Raw genomic sequence first — 17,978 nt, 5'->3', positions numbered from 1 at the left:
TTTTGCACTCCGACTTTCTTCCTCATCTCGATGAACTTCTGTCGATCGAGGGACTTGGTGAAAATATCGACAAGCAGGTCTTTCGTGTTCACATGTTGAACCTCGATCAGACCTTCCTCAATGCACTGCCAGATGTGGTGGAACCGGGTATCTATGTGCTTGCTCCTTTCGTGATGAACCAGATTTTTGCACAGTGAGATTGCAGCTTGGTTGTCGATCTTCAATGACACCTTCTGCACCTCCCGCTTTGCAAGAATAGCTAGGAGTCTTCTTAGCCAAACTTCTTGACAAGCCTTCGTGCTTGCCGCTATGTATTCCCCCTCGCATGAAGACAGTGCCACCACCTTTTGCTTCTGAGAATTCCAGCTAATCGGATTCGGGCCAGGGTAGAAAACCATGTCCGTTGTGCTCTTTTGCTCATCAACATCACCTGCCATGTCGCTATCTGAATATCCACGAAGGATCAATCCTTCCTTTCCCTTTCTATATGTGCAGCCAAGATTAATTGTGCCTTTCACATAGCGTAGAATTTGATTGATGGCGCTCATGTGTTCGGTTGTCGGATTCTCCATGAAACGACTCACGATCCCGACTGAATAAGCCAAGTCAGGTCGGGTATGCACCAAGTATCTTAGGCTGCCCACAACGCTTCGATACATTGTGGTGTCCACCGACGTATTTGAGCTACGCTTGCTCAACTTGTGACGTTGGTCCATTGGAACTTGTGTCTCGTAGCAATCTGAAATGCCACACTTTTCCAATAACTTGACCGTGTAAGCCGATTGACATAGGGAAATCTCTCCGGAGCTTTGCTTCACTTCGATGCCCAAGTAATAGCTGAGTAATCCCAGATCACTCATGCTAAACTTGTTCTTCATTTGCGCCTTGAAACGTACAATTTCTTGTACGCTATCTCCGGTGATAATCAGATCGTTGACATAAACTCCAACTAGAAGGTTTGAGCCTTTGGAGTTCTTTGTATAGACTGCATGCTCGAGGGGACATCTCTTGAACCCGAGCAAGACCAAACTTCGGTCTAACTTTGAGTTCCAAGCTCTTGGCGCTTGCTTCAACCCGTAAAATGCCTTCTTGAGTTTGTAAATTTTTTCTTCTCCGCCTTTCTTCTCATAGCCGAGGGGTTGTTCCACGTACACTTCTTCTATAAGATCACCGTTGAGGAAAGCGGATTGAACATCCATATAATGAACCTTCCAATCCTCTTGTGCTGCCAAAGCTAGGAGCACTCTCACTGTCTTGAGTCGAGCAACCGGTGCAAACACATCATCATAGTCAACTCCTTGACGTTGTACGTAGCCCTTTGCAACGAGTCTTGCCTTGTACTTCACAATGGCACCCTCCGTGTCCTTCTTTAACTTGTAAACCCACTTCAAACCAATTGCCTTTTGGTTTGGAGGAGGGGTTACCAAAGTCCACGTCGTTGCTCTCAATCGCCTTCATCTCCTCATCCATAGCGTGCGTCCAGCTAGGACTTGTGCTCGCCTCTACGAAGTTCGCCGGCTCCTCAACTCCGAAAAGACATAGTCCGGAGTATTCGAGCGTAACTGGCTTTGTATACTTGTAGACTTTCTTGAGGGTCTTGTAGCGACGAGGCCCTGAGGAGTCCGCTGTGGCTTGCGAAGGAGGCGACACAAATTGTGTCGGTGTTGATGCACTTGAGGAAGATGGCTGAGATCCGGGCGTGTCATCGACATCCGTGTCGTCGGCGTAGTCGTCGTGACCGTGACCATCATCTTGATTGTCGTTGTCACTATGCGCCTCATTGTCGATGTTGTCGTCGAGATCTCTGCGCGTGTCGTGCGCGTCGTTGTCTCTATCTCCTTGCGACCTATGCGTGTTGTCGTCGGTGTCGGCACCATGATGATCACTACCATTGTGGTCACCTTGGTTGGGCGTCTTGCCAACCACCTGGACATCCTCCCCAGCATCATCATCAGTTGGAAATTCGACCGTGAATATGTTACCGTTTGGAGCATCGTCGGTTGCGGCGCTCCAATTCCACGCTTGGTTTTTTTTCAAACACGACGTCGCGTGAAATCCGTTGACGCTTGGTTTGTGGATCGTAGAAGCGGTATGCCTTGGTGCCGGTACTCCTCTCGTATCCGATGAACACCATCTTGGTGCTACGATCGGCAAGTTTTGAGAGGTGCGGCTCCGTCGTCTTCACATGTGCCACGCACCCGAACGTCCGTAGATGAGACACATTCGGCGTACGTCCGTAAATTGCTTCATACGGAGTCTTGCCGATCACCGCCTTCGTTGGATCCCGGTTGAGAAGATAGACCGCCGCCGAGACAGCTTCTCCCCAAAAAGTCCCCGGTAGGTTCTTGCTCTTGAGTAAACTCCTTGCCAGGTCAACGACGGTTCGATTGCGCCTTTGAATGACCCCGTTCTGCTGCGGCGTGTAAGGTGCCACGAGGAACCTTTTTATGCCAATCTTCTCGCAGTAATCATTGAATTCGTTCGACGTAAACTCTCCGCCCCGATCTATCCGTAGAGCGCGAACCTTCAACTTGTGTTCCATCTCCGTTGCAGTCTTCAGCTTCTTGAACGTTTCAAACGCCTCATCTTTAGATCGTAGGAGAACGACCCACATATATCTCGAGTAGTCGTCTACCACAAGGAAGAAATACTTCTTTCCCGCGTGAGTTGCCGGGGTGATCGGGCCACATAGATCACCCTGGAGCAGCTCGAGTGCATCACTTGCACGATAGGTAGACTGAGCAGGGAACGGTCTGCGGTGTTGTTTTCCAACCAAGCACCCGTCACCTACTCGATCAACATGGTCGATAACTAGCATCCCGGATACCATCTCCATCTTTGACATCTTCTTCAAGACGTCGAAGTTAACGTGTCCAAATCTAGCATGCCATAACCATGAATCATCATCACTCTTGGCAAGCCAACACTCCGGTTGAGATTGATCAAGGTTGAGGATATAGAGCCTATTCCGTGTGCGATTAACACGAGCTAGAACGTTTTGGAGGTTGTCAAAGATCGTCATCACTCCGTTCTCGATATTCACGTTGCATCCATTCTCGTCAAGCTTCCCAATAGAGATGATGTTGTTGCGTAGCCGTGGGATGTAGTACACTCCGGTGAGTATGCGATGTTCGCCCGTGAGACCCTCGAAGAGGACAGATCCTTGCCCGCAAATCTCCACAGCTGAACCATCACCGAACTTGACCGAGCCTTCAACATCGTATTCCAGCTCGAGGAATTTCTCCTTGCACCCCGTCATGTGGTTACTGGCACCCGTGTCGAGATACCACGACACATTCTGATCACCATATACTTGGTGTCACAACCTTTCGGCTTGGTTTCACAACCACCGTTTCAGCGAGATCACAAACTTCGGCCATCAGAAGACCTGGACCTTCGCCTTCCTACTTTGCCAAATTTGCCTTGATCTCCTGCTTGTTAGGCTTCAGACAATCCTTCGCAAAGTGACCCATCTTATTGTAGTTATAGCACTTGACCTCGGACAAGTTCAAGTTTTGTGGCTTATTGCACTTATAGCACTTGACCTCGGACGAGCTTGTGGTTTGCCTTTTCCTTTGCCTTTTCCAGTTTGTCCATCACCCTTCGTGTTGCTTGAGCCTTCGCCACCGTCACACCTTCCTTTGCTACTTGGGGCCTCCCAATCTGCGCGTGAGTACATGAGTTGGTCACTACCTCCTCCTTTGCCTTTCCGACAGCCACGAGCATTCTCTTCCCATGTCCACAAGCATCCGATCGCCTCCGTTATGGTCATGTCCTCGATGTCGTAAAGCTGCTCGAGCGTGTCGATGATGTACGTAAATTTATCAGTCACCGAACTGGAAAATTTCTCCACAATCTCGGTCTCATCGAGCTTTGCACCAAGCGCGCGGATCTCTCCCACCAAAGTAGTAAGACGTATGGCATAGTCGTTCACCGATTTAGTTTCCTCCATCTGCAACTTGTGAAATTGGCGCTTCAGCACTTGTGCCCGAGCCTTCGTGACACGATCTTCTCCAATCCTCATCTCCTTGAGTGCATTCCATGCCTCTCTTACCGTCTCGAACTCCACCAATGTCATCTGCACGGAATCCGGCACGGACTGGGCTATGGCGGCCATGGCACCTTCGTCGCACTCCTCGTCGACGTCGTCGTCCATGATTGCCTGCCACACTCGAAGGGATCGGAGAATAATCTTCATCTTCGCCGCCCACACGTCGTAGTTGGCGTCGGTGAGCATCGCGTACTTGATGGGGATATTGCGATGCGCCTGGATGTTGGCACCGCCCATCTCTCCACCACTGGTTGCTGACTTGCCACCCTTCTTCACCTTGTCGTCGTTCTTGTTCGTCTTGGCACTGCCGTTGCCAGACTTAATCGATTCAGCGTCGCTATCCGTCATCCTAGATCGTCGAGGCTCTAGATACCAATTGTTGGTTTTGAACCGTCAAAACCTCCAGGAGCACCACGTATGTGTACTTGCAAAGCTAGCCAATCAAGCAAGCAAGCAGCTTGATGGATTTAGGAGAGCAGCACACGCACCTATACGTGTGGATAGGTAGTTGGGCTTAGTCTACGTCTACAAAGGATTATGTAAATAGACTAGGACTAGGTATCTTAATGCTAGTAAAACTCGGTTTGCCTTTCTTTTCTAATCCTACATGAGCAACATGATTAACTTCTACATTTGGTTCATGCTGAGATGAGAGATACACGCATCAAAGCGGCTGTTGATGCGCGGAAACACGAGGTGGAGCTACGCCTGCTGCTCGACGGATGCAACAACAGATGGTGTTGGAGTTGCTGCCGTCGGCGCCTAGCGCCACGGGCCACCCACCTCCACCTCTTGCGGCTTCCCTCCAGCCCGCGCCATGGCGCGTCACGCTCAAGCTGGCACGTAGCGGCAGCAGCTCGTCAGAGACGGACGGAGCACCCGTCCTGGGCAGCCAAGGAGGAGGACACGCGCGAGGTCATGTTGTCCTCCGGGGGCCTTGGCGCCGGTGTAAGCGAGCGCTGCGAGCCCGAGCAGCAGGTGCTAGGCACGACGGGCGCCGAGGAGTTGGTCGCCTATGCTCGGCTGCGAGGTGTTTGACGAAATGCTTAATACGGACACACCCACAAATGGGGCAAACCATTGGGCGATGCGGTCCATCCAAATGGAAATGGGGACAAATATGTCCGAGCGATCCAAATGAAAAAAGAACCAACAAAATCAATGTCCATTTGAATCATCTTGTTGAAGTTGCTATCACAAGGCAGGTCCTTCATGGCCATCTGTGTAATGCGTGCCCTCAGCATAATCTAGAAGAGACTTCTTTGAATATACCATCTCACAGCATCTACAACCAGACCCCTCCTATCTGTTTCAAACGCTTGGACAAACTGTTCAGTTAGTAATCGGTCACAAAAAGGGACCCAACCGGACCCCTTATGTCCGTCTCAAACACCTGGACTAATCGACACCCTTCATATCAATCTGAAATATGAGGACTCGCGGAGGCGTCCAGACATGCCCGGTCAGTCCGCCACATAGGACACGACCCCATTCCGGACCACATTTTCTTTTTTCTTGTTCATTTTTTCTTTCTGTCTCGTCTTCTCCATCAAGCATGTGAAAGTGAGTGAACATATGAGAAAAAATATAAGAAGTGTGACTGCAAGGAACGAAAAAGTAGGAGCTTAAAACACGTCCGGTCACTCATCGGATAAGCCCACGGGCGTATAGAGGGTCATATTTGCTAAGTGCGGTTGTAGATGCTCTCACTGAGCTCACTAGAATTGAAGGCCTCTCATTCAATTGAGGTCACCAATTTTAACCGGGTCAATAATCTCTCATTCAATTATTTTAATTAACTATGCTTTCTTATTACATTGAGAAATAAAATATTGGATTTCGTTCATGATTTTAACTCGGTCAACAATTTTTAACAAGCAACCGACCTATAAAAACTTATCAATTCTAGGCACCCTCTCATCATCCAGAAAAATAGCGCCGACATGAGATACTGCAGCACCAATATAATATATACACCCACCAACGCAGAATCTTTTTCACATAAGTATGAGTTAATTAGCAGATCACAAAATTACACCATGAAAGCCCACTAGAACACCACTTTACATGAATAAAAAACAAAAGACAATCTATCATATTTCCCACTAAACAAACCTAATACTCACTCCGTTCTAAAATCTAAGTTATGTTAGTTTATTAAAAATCAATTTTTGTTTAACTTTGACCAAGTTCACACGCAAAAATATCGACACCTACAATACTAAATATTAAAATATAAAAAATCATTATATGATTAATCTAATAATCCTATTTGATATTATGGATACTCATATATTTCTACAAAAATGTGATCAAATTTAAAGACATTTGATTTAAAAAAATAAAACACCTTATATTTAAAGATAATGGATCATTAGCAATCCATAATCTAATTTTAGCTGGGGTAGAGTAGATTGTGAGTTTTAATAATCTAGTTTTTATAATCTATGTGCCACGTCAAGGACCCTGACGTTTGGTAGCAGATCACACAATTTTCTTTAATAATATGTTCCACGTCATCCGGACGCAAGGCCCCTCGGCGTTTGGTACCAGACGCCAGGGTCCCTGGCGTCTAGTCCTGGACCACACGCCAAGGTCCCTGGCGTTTGGTACCATGCCACGTCAAAAACTTAGCGGGTCAGCCGGTCATGCCATCCCGTACCAGAGGCCAGGGACGTCTCGCAGCAAACGAGACGCCGGGGATGTTGGCGTCAGGAAAAGAGGTTAGATTGAGATGTTTTTTTGAAAGCGAGGTCAATTCTAGATTTTCTTAGCCCTATAGGTCAAAACAGAGAAATTAGTCGCCGAAGGGGAGAATGGAGGCTTGGGAACACACGCTTTGTGGCTCCATGCCGGCAGGTGCACCATGGGTGAGCTCCACCCCCCTGCGGGTGGTCATGGGCGTCCACCACCGCGACCTCCCATGACATACCTCCTCTGCTTTGCCATGTGTCGATCTGATGACATCCACTTGCTCCATGATGACCCACAAGTATAGGGGATCTATCGTAGTACTTTCGATAAGTAAGAGTGTCGAACCCAACGAGGAGCAGAAGGATCTCACAAGTGGTTTTCAGCAAGGTAATATCTGCAAGCACTGAAATTATCGGTAACAAGTAGTTGCGTGGTGAGATGATTCGTAGCAAGTAGCAAGCAACAAAAGTAACAACGGTGCAACAAAGTGGCACAATCCCTTTTGTAGCAAGGGACAAGCCTGTACAAAGTCTTATAGGAGGAAAGACGCTCCCGAGGACACATGGGAATTTCTGTCAAGCTAGTTTTCATCATGTTCATATGATTCGCGTTCGTTACTTTGATAGTTTGATATGTGGGTGGACCAACGCTTGGGTAATGCCCTTACTTGGACAAGCATCCCACTATGATTAACCCTCTCGCAAGCATTCGCAACTACAAAATAAGAATTAAGACAAAGTCTAACCATAGCATTAAACTAGTGGATCCAAATCAGCCCCTTACGAAGCAACACATAAACTAGGGTTTAAGCTTCCGTCACTCTAGCAACCCATCATCTACTTACTACTTCCCAATGCCTTCCTCTAGGCCCAAATAATGGTGAAGTGTTATGTAGTCAACATTCACATAACACCACCAGAGGAAAAACAACATACAACACATCAAAATAGCGAACAAATACCAGATTCACATGACTACTTATAGCATGACTTATCCCATGTCCTCAGGAACAAAAGTGACTACTCACAAAGCATAATCATATTCATGACCAGAGAGGTATAGCATCAAAGATCTGAACATATAATCTTTCACCAAGTAATCCAACTAGCATCAACTACAAAGAGTAATTAACACTACTAGCAACCTTACAAGTACCAATCGGAGTCGCGAGATGGAGATTGGTTACAAGTGATGAACTAGGGTTTGGAGATGAGATGGTGCTGATGAAGATGTTGATGGTGATTAGTCCCCTCCGATGAGAGGAGTGTTGGTGATGACGATGGCGACGATTTCCCCCTCCGGGAGGGAAGTTTCCCCAGCAGGATCGTCCTGCCGGAGCTCTAGATTGGTTCTGCTCAAGTTCCGCCTCGTGGCGGCGGCGAATCCTCCGAAAAGCCTCCTCTCTATTTTTTTCAGACCGAAACCTTCTTGTAGCAAAATAGGGGGGGCAGTGGGCCAGCAGGGAGCTCACAAGCCCCCTAGGCACGGCCAGGGGGTGGTCGCACCTAGCAGGCTTGTGGCCACCTGTTGGCGCCCCTCTGGCACTTCTTCGGCCCAGTATTTTTTATAAATCCCAAAAAAATCCACGTTGATTTTCACGGCTTTTGGAGTTGCGCGGAATAGGCATCTCAAACTTGCTCCTTTTTCAGGCCAGAATTCCAGCTGCCGGCATTCTCCCTCTTCATGCAAACCTTGCAAAATAAGAGAGAAAAGACATAAGGATTGTACCGTGAAGTGTAATAACAGCCCAAAAAGCGATAAATATCAACATGAAAGCATGATGCAAAATGGACGTATCAACTCCCCCAAGCTTAGACCTCGCTTGGCCTCAAGCGAAAGCCGAGATCAATAAATATGCCCACATGTTTAGAGAGAGAGGTGTCGACAAAACAAGATACGAACATGCAGGCATCATGATCATGATTAGAACAACAATATCATCATATCAATTCTCATGCTAAAGTGACAATTCCTTCACAAAGTAAAGCATGAATCAAGAACCATACCGAGAATTAACAACCGATAGCCTTTAGTCATTGAAGCAATTGCAATTTATCACAACATCGAAAAGAGTCAAATAAGAGCTTGTAAAGCAAATCCACATACTCAATTATCTTTTCATTCTCTACAATTGCTACAACTCACGTGGTACTCATGAGATCAAAGTTTCAGTTGGACACAGAGAAAGATAGGGGCTTATAGTTTCGCCTCCCAACCATTTACCTCAAGGGTAAAGTCAACAGTAATAATTCATGAATATTTACTTCCAAGTTGACATATGAATATAGATCTTTCCCAAGCATATGCCGTTAGCCAAGATAAAGGCGAAATAAGGAATTGGTGAAGATCATCATCACTCTTTCAACGGCAAAAAGTAAAGGTACAAGATAGGCCCTTCGCAGAGGGAAGCAGAGGTTTTCATGCGCTTTTGAGGTTTGGATGCGTGTCCTCTTAGTGCGGAGGAACGTCACTTTATATTGCCTCCTGTGATAAAGAACTTTATTATGCAGTCTGTCGCTTTTATGTCTTCCTCATCACAGGTTCGTACAAAGCTTATTTTCCACACACTAATAGATCATACATATTAGTGAGCAATTATTATTGCTTGCACCGATGACATCTTACTTGAGGGATCTTATTCAATCCATAGGTAGGTATGGTGGACTCTCATGGCAAAACTGGGTTGAAGGTTTATGGATGCACAAGTAGTATCTCTACTTGGTGCGGGAGTTTTGGCTAATAAGAGGTAGAAGCAATCGTCACATGATAAGGGATCTCTAATCATATAACATTGTTCGGAACCAAGCAAACTCAATTCATTATGTTGTCTTCCTTGTCCAACATCTACTTCTAAGCATGTAATAGTTTAGTGAGTGTTCACAATCATAGATGGTGTCAAAGATGATATATTTATATGTGAACCTCTCCTTCTTTAGCACTTCCTATTAATTGCAACAATGACGAAGGTATACGTTTGTCTACCCTCAACAAGTTTCAATCAACATTCTTTTTATATGTGAAGCCATCACTTCCCATAAGATCATTGCATGATCTTTCATGCCTTTGTTCTTTTCTCAATCGTCTGATCATGGCATGAGGCAAGGCCCTTCAACTAAGATAGCCTTTATTATATGGCTCACGAGCTCGAATACATCGGGGGTGACACAAAGCAAAACTCAAGCCTAAAACACTAAGACCCTTATTCTACTAGGGAAAGAGAAAACTGAAAAGGAACAAACTAAAACAAAGGTAAAGGCAAAAGATGTGATGGTGATACGATACCGGGGCAACTCCCCCAAGCTTGGCACAAGCCAAGGGGATTGCCCATACCCATGCTTAGTTGTCTTCCTTTGGAGGTGATGGTGGTGTAGTTGTTGCAACCTTTGATTCCAAGAGGGCCATCAATCTTTGATTTATACCTTGGAGCTCTATGATATGTTTCTCCAGCAAAACAACTTCACGAGTGAGATAAGTATTGCGAGCATGAGTTGTTTCACAAAACCTCAAGAGTTCAATCAAGGACGGAGACAGTAGGTGGAGGTAGGGTTGAAGGAAATCCACTTCTTCAACTTATTCCTTGTTGAACACAGATTGCCCTTCGTCCCACGCTTGATTATCCTCCTTAGTTTTGCCCTTGGTTTCTTTAGGTAGCCTTTCCTTGGCCTCCATGACCTCCATTCTTTTCAGATCAGTATTTACTTCTCCATAGACTTGAGGGAGATTGTTCTCTCCCACAGATTCCTGAGACGACATCTTGCTCTAAATCTGTGGCAGAAAACAAGCTCCAAACGAAAACAAAGGAAATTCGCGTGATACGAGGGTCAGACCATATGGGAGAATATATAATGATTTTTTCTAGACCAGAAGGAGTACTCCGCACGAAAACGGAGTCTGGGAGGCACACGAGGTGGCCACAAGCCCCCCAGGCGCGGCTAGGGCGTGGCTCGTGCCTGGCCGGCTTGTCGCCTCCTCGTGCGCTTTCCGGACTACTTCAAAATTTTCTATTATTTCAAATATTCCAAAACGGAGAAAAATTCCTACTGGAAAAGTTTTGGAGTCTGTTTACTTACCGAAACACATACCTCTTTGTTTTCGGAGTCTGAAACCGGAGTTATGGTATTGATAATATTGCTTTCAACATTTATGCGAGTACGTGAGATATAATGCTTGATTCTCTGCCCATTTACCACTCTCGGACAATTACCTTCCGTGTTGTTGATCTTCATAGCACCGGAACGATATACTTCCTCAAAAATATAGGGACCTTCCCATTTAGAGAGAAGCTTGCCTACAAAAAAATCTTAAACGAGAATTATATAGCAAGACATAATCACCTACATTGAACTCACGCTTTTGTATCCTTTTAGCATGCCACCTCTTAACCTTTTCTTTGAACAACTTGGCATTCTCATACGCCTGAGTTTTCCATTCATCAGGCGAGCTAATATCAAATAACCTCTTCTCACCAGCAAGTTTGAAATCAAAGTTGAGCTCTTTGATTGCCCAATAAGCTTTATGCTCTAGATCAAGAGGTAAATGACATGCTTTGCCGTACATCATTTTGTACGGAGACATGCCCATGGGATTCTTATAGGCAGTTCTATAAGCCCACAGTGCATCATCGAGCTTCCTAGACCAATTCTTTCTAGACCTATTGACAGTCTTTTGCAGAATCAGTTTAATCTCTCTATTGCTTAGCTCTACTTGACCACTGGACTGAGGGTGATAGGGAGACGCAATGCTATGGTTGACATCGTACTTGGCAAGAGTTTTACGGAAAGCACCATGAATGAAATGTGAACCACCATCGGTCATTAGATATCTAGGGACTCCAAATCTAGGGAAATTAACTTCTTTAAGCATCCTGATAGAGGTATTGTGATCAGCACTACTAGTGGGGATAGCTTCTACCCACTTAGTGACATAATCAACAGCAACTAGGATATGAGTATACCCGTTGGATTTTGGAAAAGGTCCCATATAATCAAAGCCCCAAACGTCAAATGGTTCAATGACAAGTGAATAGTTCATAGGCATTTCCTGACGTTTACCGATATTACCTATTCTTTTAAATTCGTCCCAAGACAAGACAAACTTACGGGCATCCTTGAAGAGAGTGGGCCAATAGAAACCTAATTGCAATACCTTGTGTGCAGTTCTATCTCCCGCATGGTGTCCTCCGTAGTCCTCGGAGTGACACTTCTGTAGGATCTGTCCCTATTCATGTTCAGGTACACAACGTCTAATAACACTATCTACTCCTTCCTTATAAAGGTGAGGATCATCCCAAAAGTAATGTCTCAAATCAAAGAATAATTTCTTCTTTTGCTGGTATGTGAAACTAGGTGGTATATATTTGGCAACGATATAGTTTGCATAATCAGCGTACCACGGTGCACTATGTGAAGCATTGATGAAATTCAATTGCTCATTAGGAAAGCTATCATCAATAGGTTGTGGGTCATCAAGAACGTTCTCCAACCTAGACAATTTATTTGCTACGGGGTTATCAGCACCCTTCCTGTCGACAACGTGCAAATCAAATTCTTGTAGCAAGAGAACCCATCTGATAAGTCTAGGTTTAGCGTCTTTCTTCTCCATTAGGTACTTAATAGCAGCATGATCAGCGTGAATAGTGACTTTGGAATCAACTATGTAAGATCTGAACTTTTCACATGCAAACACGACTGCTAAAAATTCATTTTCCATAGTAGCATAGTTTCTTTGGGCACTGTCTAGAGTTTTACTAGCATAGTGAATAACATTCAACTTCTTATCAACTCTTTGCCCTATGTAACATCCCAAATTTTGGAATGTTAATATAATTATTATATTGTTTGTTAGTTTGCTTGAGTGATTGAAACTTGAGTGAAATTTAAAACTTTTCAAAAACTTTTGAATGAGGGGAATAAAATGACTTTCCCCATCTCCGATGAATTCAAATTCAATCTTTTAAAAGCAAAGAGAGAAGATGACATGAATTCTTCAACTATAAAGAATTTGAACGGAGTTTGCATTTGAATCCTTTCAAAATATTTGCCCTTGCTTCTATATTTTTCTTCCCCGAGAAAATGCCCCGACAAAATTCTTGCACGCAAGAAAGAGCGGAGGAAATTGACCCTCCAAAATGTGAGGCATTTCTGAAATATTTTGAGCCAAGAAGACCCAAGTTTATGGGGAAAATATTTTGCCAAAAGAAAATAAAGCCTTAGGGATTTTTCTGAAAAAACATTTTTTAAAAGTTTTTATTTTGGTATTGGAAAAATGATAAACGAGTAGGGAATATTTTTCTGAAAATTTTGGTATATAATACCCCATATAAATCTTTTTATTTTATTTCCTTTTATTATTGTTTCTCTTGCTGTTTTTTTTAAATCGGGAGATCTCCTTGTGCCAGATCTCCCCATCGCTGGGAGAGAATCCCTCGCAAACTGCCACCAGCCCCGAGCGTACCCCACTTTTTTTCCCTTTCTTTCTTTCCTTCCTTCTTCTTCCTCTTTCCTTCTTTCTTCCTGTGACTTTTTTCCTTCCCCAGCGCACCTCCCCTTTCCATGGCGTGATCCTCCTGGATCGCTGGGATCCCTCCCGATTCTCTCTCCCTCTTCCTTCCACTCGCCCATGCCCCTATATAAGCCGCCGCCCCAGCCCCCCCCCCTCGGCCCCTCCTCCCCACGCTGCCTCGCCCAGCGGTTATTTGTATTAGTAAGTTTAGCCGAAGCGGTTTCTTATATAGCGACCATCCGCTGTTTAGCCTATGCAACGCACACCCCAGAGCCAATCACAACACGCCACGTGGACCCCCGCTCACTAATTAGTTATTCAGTTTTTCAGTGTTAATTGAAAAATAGAGAGAGTTTCAATCTTCTTTTGCTCATAACTTTTGATCATTAAGTCCAATGGAGTTGAATCTTTTTTCAGTAGATTACAATTTTTCTGTAGTTTCTAAAAACATATAATTTTTCTATGTTTGAAATTTTCAAATTTGAATTAGATCAGATTCAGTTTACAACTTGTTTTACTTATTCCAGGAGTCTAAAAATAGCTTTTAATTTGATTCTTTTTGCTACTGATCACTAGTGATCTTATTTATCAGTGGTAACAATTTCAGAATTATTTGAGTATTTTAGCTCATTGTTTCTTGTGAAACAATTTCTGTTTCACCTCTTTTAGGATTACGGCTATTTCCTTTTCTATAATTGTTTTTAAATTATTTTCTTTTATATTTTAGAAAGATTATGTTTTGTTTCTGTTAGTTAACAGTAGGTTTGTAACAAGTTTTGATTTTATTTTTATATGTTATCATGAAATCAATTCTAGTTCTCTAATAACTTGCAATTGGTTTCTCCACTGTTTCTAATCCCGTTTGGAAATACTTTCAATTAGTTTTGTGAAAAATACTTTATTTTATCCTAGTTAATCCATATCTTAGTTCCCTATTATTATTTTCTCTTAGGAAAAAACTATTTAATGTTTGACGGAGTAGAAGACTCCCTAGTCTTATTTGAAGTTTCCTTCGGATTCTTATTTCACTCTCTGCTCTGTTTTGATTGCTAGAATGATTGCTAGTATAAGTGCTTATGTGAATGATATGTTTGTTATATAGATTTCATCGGAGAGTGACGAGTAGTCTATCAAGTTATTTCTCGAGAAATTCTTCTTCGTCAACATCACCAGGCAAGTCATTTGATCATGTATCACCTATGTTTTATGCATCGTAGTTCTACCATCCTATGCCCAATTTGCATGCTGAGTAGGTACTTGGAAATTATGGTTACATATTGTAGTATCATGTGGTAGGCACCCAACAACCCCGTTACTTGGCCCGGGACGACAAATTTCATATTGCTATGCTTGAGTAGACGAGATTCTGGTTGAGAGTTTATCACGAGTGATGCGAGAATAATTTAATAACCAAGACCGGTTAAGTCAAGACTTTTCAAGACCTCGTGATGCAATGCAACTCTGGGTGAAGGACGGTTGATCGGCTCCCTAGAGAAACTAGTGGATGACCCGGGATGCTGGAGACGGCCATGACATCTTGCGGAAAGCTTCACCCAGGCTCAAAGAGACGGACGGATATTTTCAAGACCCAAGGCTTACCTGCACAGCCACAAGTCATTATGGGCTCTAGCTTGGTTGGACAACGTGGCGACTCTGGACAGGCGGTGCTAGCAGATGTAGAAGAATGGTAGGATTGGATGGGACCGACAGGGATTCAGAGAGACCCGTTGAAAGACCATGTTTTGATCATCCGGTCTTCAAACACCCTGAAGTGCGAGGACATACACGGAGGCGATCAAATCTTGTGGGGAACGTGTGCAAAACTATGCAGAGTACTCAAACCTTATCGATTAGCCATGTCCACGTTCATGGACAACTTGAGCCAAAGGAACTGAAGTTATCTGAAACTCTCAACACAAATAATAATTTTGATGTGGGGATTATTGACAACTCGGGTACGAGAATTGGTTGGCGGAACCATCTCGTTAACAACAAACAACGTAGTAACATTTTGCTTTTAAGCCTCTCTTGATGTTGGAGAAAACTTGCTTTTCGCTAAAAACTTATAGCCCCACCTGCCATATATGCATATAGTATAGATGATTACTTTTCACCCCTCTCTTATGTGACTTGCCGGCATATTCAATATGCTGACTTACACGGTTGCAACGTCTTATGTTGCAGATATTTTTCTTCGACGAGTAAGAGTACGATTCAGGGTTACGGTCTACACTCAACTTGCCGTTGGTGTTTATTGGGACACCACTCCCTTGACTGCTTCCGCTGAGATATTTAAGGTATATATATCAGTTTTACGCTATTTACATGTGATTGCACTTTGATATATATATATTGATGTACTGTGTGTGCCAGCATACTGATCCAGGGATGGCACAGAAACACAGAGGCTTGACTCGTTTTGAGTCGGGTGCTACACCCTAGAACAGCACCAACAACATAATCACTAGCATCACACATGATTTCAAAAGGTAAGTTCCAATCAGGTGGTTGAACAGTAGGTGCAGTTATCAAAGCCTTCTCAAGTATTTTGAAGGCTTCCTCACAATCATCGTCAAAAACAAAAGGAATATCCTTTTGCAAGAGATTGGTAAGAGGCCTAGAAATCTTAGAGAAGTCTTTAATGAACCTTCTATAGAAACCAGCATGACCAAGGAAACCTCTTATACCTTTGATATCTGTGGGGTATGGCATTTTCTCGATTGCATCAACCTTAGCCTTATCGACTTCAATACCTCTTTTCAGAAATTGATGTCCTAGGACGATGCCTTCATTAACCATAAAGTGGCACTTCTCCCAATTCAAGACAAGATTGGTGTCTTTACATCTCTGCAAGACTCGATCGAGGTTGCTCAGGCAATGATCAAAAGAAGACCCGTAAACAGAGAAGTCATCCATGAAAACCTCAACAATCTTTTCACAAAAGTCAGAGAATATAGCCAGCATACATCTTTGAAAGGTGGCAGGTGCATTACATAAGCCAAAAGGCATACGTCTATAAGCAAAGGTACCGAAAGGGCAGGTGAAAGTGGTTTTCTCCTGATCAGATTGTGCAACTAGTATTTGAGAGAAACCAGAATAACCGTCTAGAAAGGAGAAGTGTCTGTGTTTAGACAGTCTTTCTAGCATTTGGTCGATAAAAGGCAAAGGGTAATGATCTTTCCTAGTGGCCTTATTCAATTTCCTAAAATCGATCACCATCCTATAGCCAGTAATAATCCTCTGTCGGATCAATTCATCCTTATCATTACGGACAACGGTAATACCTCCCTTCTTAGGGACGCAATGCACCGGACTCACCAAATCACTATGAGCAACAGGATAGATAATACCCGCTTCCAGGAGCTTTAGTATTTCTTTTCTTACTACCTCTTTCATCTTAGGATTTAATCTTCGTTAATGATCAGCAACTGGCTTGGAATCAGGATCGGTTTTAATCTTGTGCTGGCATAGAGTGGGACTAATGCCCTTAAGATCATCAAGAGTATATCCAATAGAAGCACGGTGCTTTCTTAGAGTTTTTAGTAACTTCTTTTCTTCATGCTCTGAGAGGCTAGCACTAATAATAATAGGATATATCTATATTTCATCAAGATAAGCATACTTAAGAGTATCTGGCAACTGTTTAAGCTCTAACACAGGATCACCCTTTGGTGGGGGTGGATCCCCAAGCAGTTCAACAGGCAAATTATTCTTAAGGATAGGATATTGTTCTAAGACAACTCTATCTATCTCATCCCTTTCATCCATATGCATATCATTTTCATGCTCAAGCAAGTATTGTTCTAAGGGATTAGTAGGAGGCACGGTAATAGAAGCTAAGGCAATAGTTTCATCCTTACTAGGCAACTCTTTTTCATGAGGTTGTCTACCAAATTTGGAGAAATTGAACTCGTGTGACACCCCTTCAAAGCCAACAGTGACAGTTTGCTTCTCACAGTCAATATGAGCATTGACAGTATTGAGAAAAGGTCTACCAAATATGATGGGACAAAAGCTATATCTTGTGTGGTATCAAGAAGGAGGAAATCAGCAGGATACTTCGTTTTACCACACAAGACTTCAACATCTCTAACATTTCCCACATGGCAGATAGTATCTCTATTGGCGAGCTGAATAGTGACATCAATGGGTTCTATCTCGATAGGTGCAATCTCGTCTTTGATTTCATCATATAAGGATTGAGGTATTGCACTAACACTAGCACCCACGTCACATAAACCATGATAACAATGATCTCCTATCTTAACAGAAACAACAAGCGTGCCAACAATAGGCCTTTGTTTGTCTCTAGCGTGTGGTTTAGCAATTCTAGCAGCATCTTCACAGAAGTGAATATCATGGCCATCAACATTTTCGGACATGAGATCTTTGATAATAGAAATGCTAGGTTCAACTCTATTTTTCTCAGGGGGTGTAGGTGTTCTAATGTAACCTCTACGTATCACAGTTGAAGCTTTAGAATGATGCTTTATCCTAACAGGGAAAGGTGGTTTCTCAATGTAAGCACTAGGAACAATAGGATCATTATAGGCAATGAATCTTTCTTCAACTGGATTGGGTTTAAATATATTGACTTCTAAGCGAGGATGATATTTAGACTACTTCTCTTTGGGGAGATCAATATGAGCAGCAAATGATTCACACAATGAAGCTACTATCTCAGAGTCAAGTCCATACTTAGCGCTAAAGTCACAAAAAGTATTCGTTTCAA

The sequence above is a fragment of the Hordeum vulgare genome, chromosome 2H (assembly GCF_904849725.1).
Source record: "Hordeum vulgare subsp. vulgare chromosome 2H, MorexV3_pseudomolecules_assembly, whole genome shotgun sequence".
Taxonomy (NCBI): domain Eukaryota; kingdom Viridiplantae; phylum Streptophyta; class Magnoliopsida; order Poales; family Poaceae; genus Hordeum; species Hordeum vulgare.
The sequence above is the reverse complement of the archived record's forward strand: the minus strand, read 5'-3'. Positions refer to the sequence as shown.